A 6,000-nucleotide genomic window follows, 5' to 3' on the forward strand; every position below is an offset into this window, starting at 1 on the left:
ATAATATAATCCTGTAGATCAAATTCCAGGTCATTTAGTTAAAAGATACCGAAGAACCCTTTACCACCAGGTGTCTGCTTCAAGGTAAATTGTGTAATTTGTATAATAATTATAAGTTGATTGATGAAGATTTGATTTCATCATTAAAGGCTAAGGTGTTCTACCACTACTATTAATAATGATTACCATTTGTGCCATGCACAGTACATATACAGTACTCAACAAATAGACATGTGTATGTGTGTATTTTAACTCAACCTTAATGCCCTTTATGAAGACTATACAACCAATTCCATTATGTGCACTCTACAAAAGAAGAAACAGAGGCTCAGATAGACTAAGTACCTAGTGCAAGATCACAAAACCATTGAGCACAGAGTTGAAATCTAACTCAAGATTTCATACTATCCCTTACCTCAAAGAGATGTGCAGATATAATGAGAGGTAGGACAATTTCCAGTGGAACTTTAATTCCACTTCAGCTTAAGGAATCAAAATTGATCATGCTCTCTTTTCTTGCCCCCGCCCCCCCTGCTCCATTAGATCTGCCATTTACTTGTTGCTGTGGAACTCTTACCTCTAAGGTCCCTAATAGTCTCCATCTCTGCTCCCTCTGATATTCCAACTAGAGGCCTGGTGCACAAAAATTTGTGCACTCGGGGTGGGGGGTCCCCCAGCCCGGCCTGTGCCCTCTCGCAGTCTGGGACCCTTCGGGAGATAACGACCTGCTGGCTTAGGCCTGCTCCCGGGTGGCAGAGGGCAGGCCCAATCCCTAGGTGCAGCCCCTGGTCAGGCTCAGAGCAGGGCCGATTGGGGAGTTGGGCACCACCCTGTCATGCACAGAGCAGGGCGGATCGGGAGGTTGCGATGCCACCTTCAGTCACGCTCAGGGTAGGACCAATTGGGGGGTTGGGGCACCATCCTCAGTCACACTCAAGGCAGGGTCGATGGGGAGGTTGCAGCGCCACCCCCTGTCACGCACAGAGCAGGGCCGATCAGGGGGTTGGGGTGCTGCCCCCTGTCACTCACAGAGCAGGGCCCATCAGGGGGGTTGGGGCTCCGTACCCTGTCACACACAGAGCAGGGTCAATCAGGGGGTTGGGGAGCTCCCCCGTGTCATGCACAGAGTAGGGCCGATAGGGGAGTTGGGGCACCACCCCCTGTCACACACAGAGTAGGGCTGATAGGGGAGTTGGGACACCACCCCCTGTCACACACAGAGCAGGGCAGATCAGGGGGTTGGGGAGCTGCACCTTGTCACACTCAGGGCAGGGCCAATGGGGAGGTTATGGCTCTACCCCGTTACACACAGAGCAAGGCCCGTGGAGGGGGGTTGGGGTGCCACCCTCTATCACCCACAGAGCAGGGCCGATCAGGGGGTTGGGTGCCACCACTGTCACACTCAGGGCAGGGCCGATGGAGAGGTTATGGCTCTACCCCGTCACACACAGAGCAGGGCCCTGTCACACACAGAGCTGCAGGGCGATCAGGGGATTGGGGAGCTCCCCCCATCAGGCACAGAGCAGGGCTGATCAGGGGGTTGGGGCGCCTTCCCCTGTCATGAACAGAGCAGGGCAGATAGGGAGGTTGTGGCACCGTCCCCTGTCACACACAGAGCCGCAGGGCGATCAGGGGGTTTGGGCGCTTCCCCCTGTCATGCTGATCCCCGTGCCAGGAGGCCTCGCTGCTCCGCTGATCCCGGTGCCGGGAGGCATATTACCCTTTTACTATATAGGATTGAGGCCTGGTGCACAGGTGGGGGCCGGCTGGTTTGCCCTGAAGGGTGTCCTGGATCAGGGTGGGGGTCCCCACTGGGGTGCCTGGCCAGTCTGGCTGCGGGGCTGAGGGCTGTTTTCAGGCTGGTGGGTTGACTGAAGCTCCCAACCGCTCCTTTTTTTTTTTTTAATTCTGGGCCAGCTTTAGCTCTGAGGCCTCGGCTGCTGAAAGCCGGTTTCTGGCCTTTGTTTTTCCTTCTGTATTTGTTACAATGTTGTGGTCCAGCTGGCTGAAGCCTGGCTGACTAACGCAGGTTTCTGGGGTTTTGTTTAGCTTCTATATTTGCAACATAGTTGCTTAGAGTGTCAGCTGAGAGGCCGGCAAGTGAGGTGGGGAACGTTGGAGTCCGCCGTCACTGGAGCAAGCAAGCCGCCCTGTTCGCTTCAGGGCATGGCTGCCTGCCGCCATCTTGGCTGACAGTTAATTTGCATAAGGATATGCTGATTAGCCAATGGGAAGGGTAGCGGTCGTACGCTAATTACCATGTTTCTCTTTTATTAGTGTAGATATATATGATGTAGGCTCAATATGATTCCCAAATATGGGTGTTCCCATAATACCCACAAATGAAGCTCAGCTCACACCCTCCTGGATGATGTAATCTGTCTTCATGGTTGTAAAAACTATATGCTGATGTTTCCCAATTTATATCTTTAGCCCAGATCTTTCCTGAACTTCAGATGTTTATATTTAAATGCTTACTTGATTGCTCCACTTAAATATTCTATAAGCAACTCAAACTTAGTGTAACTCCAGACTGCTCTCAGGGCCATGGTTAGCCTTTGAGCAAATTAGAAAAAAAATATACATTCCTCAAAACACTTTACTTCCATTTAGTAACAATTTTATAATTGATATACAAATTATCATGACTGTGATATGAATGGTACCCCCCTTTATTTTTGCACTGTATTGAGGACTTAACAACTACATGCTCATCTCCCCCCTCCAATGAGCAAACTGAGTTGGCTCTTATTTTTTTTTAATCCTCATTAATTTTAGAGAGAGGGGAAGGAAGGGAGAGAGAGAGAGAGAGAGAGAGAGAGAGAGAGAGAGAGAGAAACATTGATGTGAAAGAGAAATAATCCATCAGTTGCCCCCCACCCCATACTCGCCCTGGCCAGGCTTCGAACCTGCAACCTAGGTACGTTCCCTAACTGGGAATCAAACCCATAACCCCTTTGGTGCATGAGACAATGCTCCAATCAATTGAACCACTTATCCAGGGCAAGATTTGGCTCCTTTTTGATGTCTTTGCTGCATGGACCTGCCCAGTGTCAGTGTCCTTCTCATGCTCCCCACACCAGTCAGTCTCCAAGTCCCGGTTGGCCACCACAAAGCTTGTCGAAACCTACCTGCTCTCTGTCTCCACTGTGGGCACATTGATCACAGCCCCTTACCTTCACTGTTGTAGCAACCTCTAGCTTTCCTCTGGTTGTCTCCCACCCATTCTATTCTTCACAGAGGGGCCAGTTACCTTTACAATAGCAGTATTTAGTTAGAAACAATCCAGTTACTCCTCATTGTCCTCAGAATGAGGACCAAGGTCCTTCATGATATGGCTTATATTTACCTTTCTTCTTGGTCTCCTTTTCCCACACTACAGGTTCCGCAGTTCCCGTGTGCAGACAGTTTGCTCTGCCATGACTGCACTGTGCTTTCTCTTACTGGTGCCACTGTACATGCTGTTTCCTCAACCTGGAAGGCTTCCCTTTCACTCCTAGCCCTTCACCTCAGGTTTGTTCATGGATCAGGTTGCAGTGGAAACCACAGCTTGCAAAAAGGCTTCTCTAAATCCCTGGGGCCCGGGAATGATGCACCTCTCATATGGCCACATGGCACCTGAGACTGGCCTCTGGTACAGCACTGTCACAGGACTGGCACCTGCCTGCTCTCAGTGAGACCCAGAGGCCAGGGGCTGTGTGTTGCCTTTGCTTCTTCAGTGCCAGGTCCCTGGAACATAAAAAGGTGCTCACAAAGGTCTGGAATTGAACAAATACATGGAAGAACGTCAGCATATACTTGATTTCCTACTCATAGAACTCAGCTGGAACCTCCTCACTTTATTGAAAGCACTTGACAGACCAAAAAGTATAAAAGAAAAGTAAGGCATCTGTTATTTAAAATGGTTTTAACCTGAGACCAGTGCTGTGCAAATCCCAAACAAGGTAGCTCTGCTTCCTAAGACCTGGGTTAAAAGGTCTGCTTCATTGGTTGTGGAAATAAACATTTCTTTCATTAGGAAGAGTCTCTCTCCCTCCCTCCCTCCCCCTGAATTAATTCTGGGTATAATTCCATCTGATAGAAATGCAATATCTTCAGGAGGAATAAGATAGCTTTATTATGCTCTTATGGTCCTGGCTAATCAACTGCTCACTCCCATTCTAAATAATAATAACTAACTCTAAGTAGTGCTTACTAACTCTAAATATGTGCCAGACACTGTTCTAAGCACTGCGCATATAATAAATAACTCTCTTCATCTTTACAAGAATCTTGTGAGGTAATTACTATTATTACCAGTATTATTCTCATTTTATGAGTGAGGAAACAGGCACAGAGAGGTTAAGTAACTTTCCCAAGGTTACATGGTAAAGCTGAGATTCCAACCTGGGCAGTCTGCTTGCAGAGTTCATGTTCTTAACTGTTATAGCACATTGACTTTTAACCTCATGTCAACCCTTGCTAGACACAAGAGCTGCTACTGAGTTGAGGATCCCATTGTAGGGATCACTGGTGACCAAGGGACTCTTTCCCCAGGGGCTCAGCACCTGAGCACCAAGACTTGGGGATCCCCACCCAACTCTGTGGTATGCTAGAGCAGGCTCCTACCAGTTTAGGACACAACAGCCAGTTGTTAACTAGTCAGGTAGATTGCATTCAGTGTTAGATTGTTCTTGGCTTGAAATCAGCCCTGTTAGGAGCATTTACACCATGGAAATTGGCAAATACTACAAATCAGAGACCATATCCCCAAGTGGTGTCCCTGCTGGAAGATCCCAATCTTTTTTTTTTTTAATTTTTTTTTATTGCTAAAAGTATTACAAAGGATATTACATATGTGTCCTTTCCCCCCACCCCCCGCCCTTGACAATCCCCTGGCCTCCCTTACCCCCCCCGTGTCTTATGTCCATTGGTTATGCTTATATGCATGCATACAAGTCCTTCAGTTGGGAAGATCCCAATCTTGACTGAAAGAGCTTGGTCTGGGCCCAGAGGAGGATTTTAATTTTCCTAGGGCCTGGCTAGGCTGGACTGGATTAGATGTTTTTATCTGTGAGACATTTTCATTTGCTGGTATCAGCATGAATCTCTTTTTGAAGGCATAAAAAGCCACTGAGGCTAAAGCATACCCCAGAAATGCCAGGGGATCAAACCCACAACTGGGAATCAAACATGTGGCAACATGTTCTCATTCTGCAACATTTCCCTGGCCCCTCTAATCCCAAAATCTTTTCACCAATGACTCCCTTGTCCCTCTGGTCACTATTGGTGTCTTTCTGAGGCAGGCTTTTACACTGTTCTCAGAGTTTCCACATGGCCTTAAGTTCTAGTTATTCACAGTCATAGTTGGCTTGATAACTCTCCTTTTATTTGCTGCCCTCAGTTCATGGGCTCAATGCCTTGTGCCCATGCTGGCATTTCTTGCACCTACCAAATAAACTTGTAGCCCAACTTGTTTCTGAGAGTACTTCTGGGGGCACTCAGCTAAGAGGGGCTAAGTGGATGGACCTGGTTTGGTCATGCAAAGGCAGTAGTCCTGGCCTATGGGCTCGGTGGCTGACTTTCCCTGCAGCGCTGGGCCTGCCTCCGGCCTCTTGTCCTGTATTTTAAAGATGCAGTTCTGTGTTTTGCTGGCTCTGCTGCTGGTTTCCTGGCATGGGCCCTGCCTGCCCATCATGCTCCTGCGAGTGAGTGTGCATTGCTGACTGCAGCCTGCTGCCCAGGGAGTGCCCATTTCTCCAGGGAAGACCTTGGATCATCTGAAAGAGTTTTCCTCAGTGAGAGAGCGACATGAGCTCATTATCACCATTCTGACACTACCTGGGAGCTGTTTTCCTCTGAGCCCAAGTAGATATTGCCTGGGTCTCACTCCAGGAAGACAATGTTAACTTTGGGAGGAAGTCACCAACTTGCTCAAGGTGCGGCCCTAACACATATCTCCAGCATGATGCTTGGGGAAGCAGTCTGTTTGAACTGGTCTGTTTCCTGGGTCTGGCAGGG

Source organism: Myotis yumanensis, unplaced genomic scaffold, assembly GCF_028538775.1.
Source record: "Myotis yumanensis isolate MYYU_CA2020_CCGP unplaced genomic scaffold, mMyoYum1.0.hap1 SCAF_2, whole genome shotgun sequence".
Taxonomy (NCBI): domain Eukaryota; kingdom Metazoa; phylum Chordata; class Mammalia; order Chiroptera; family Vespertilionidae; genus Myotis; species Myotis yumanensis.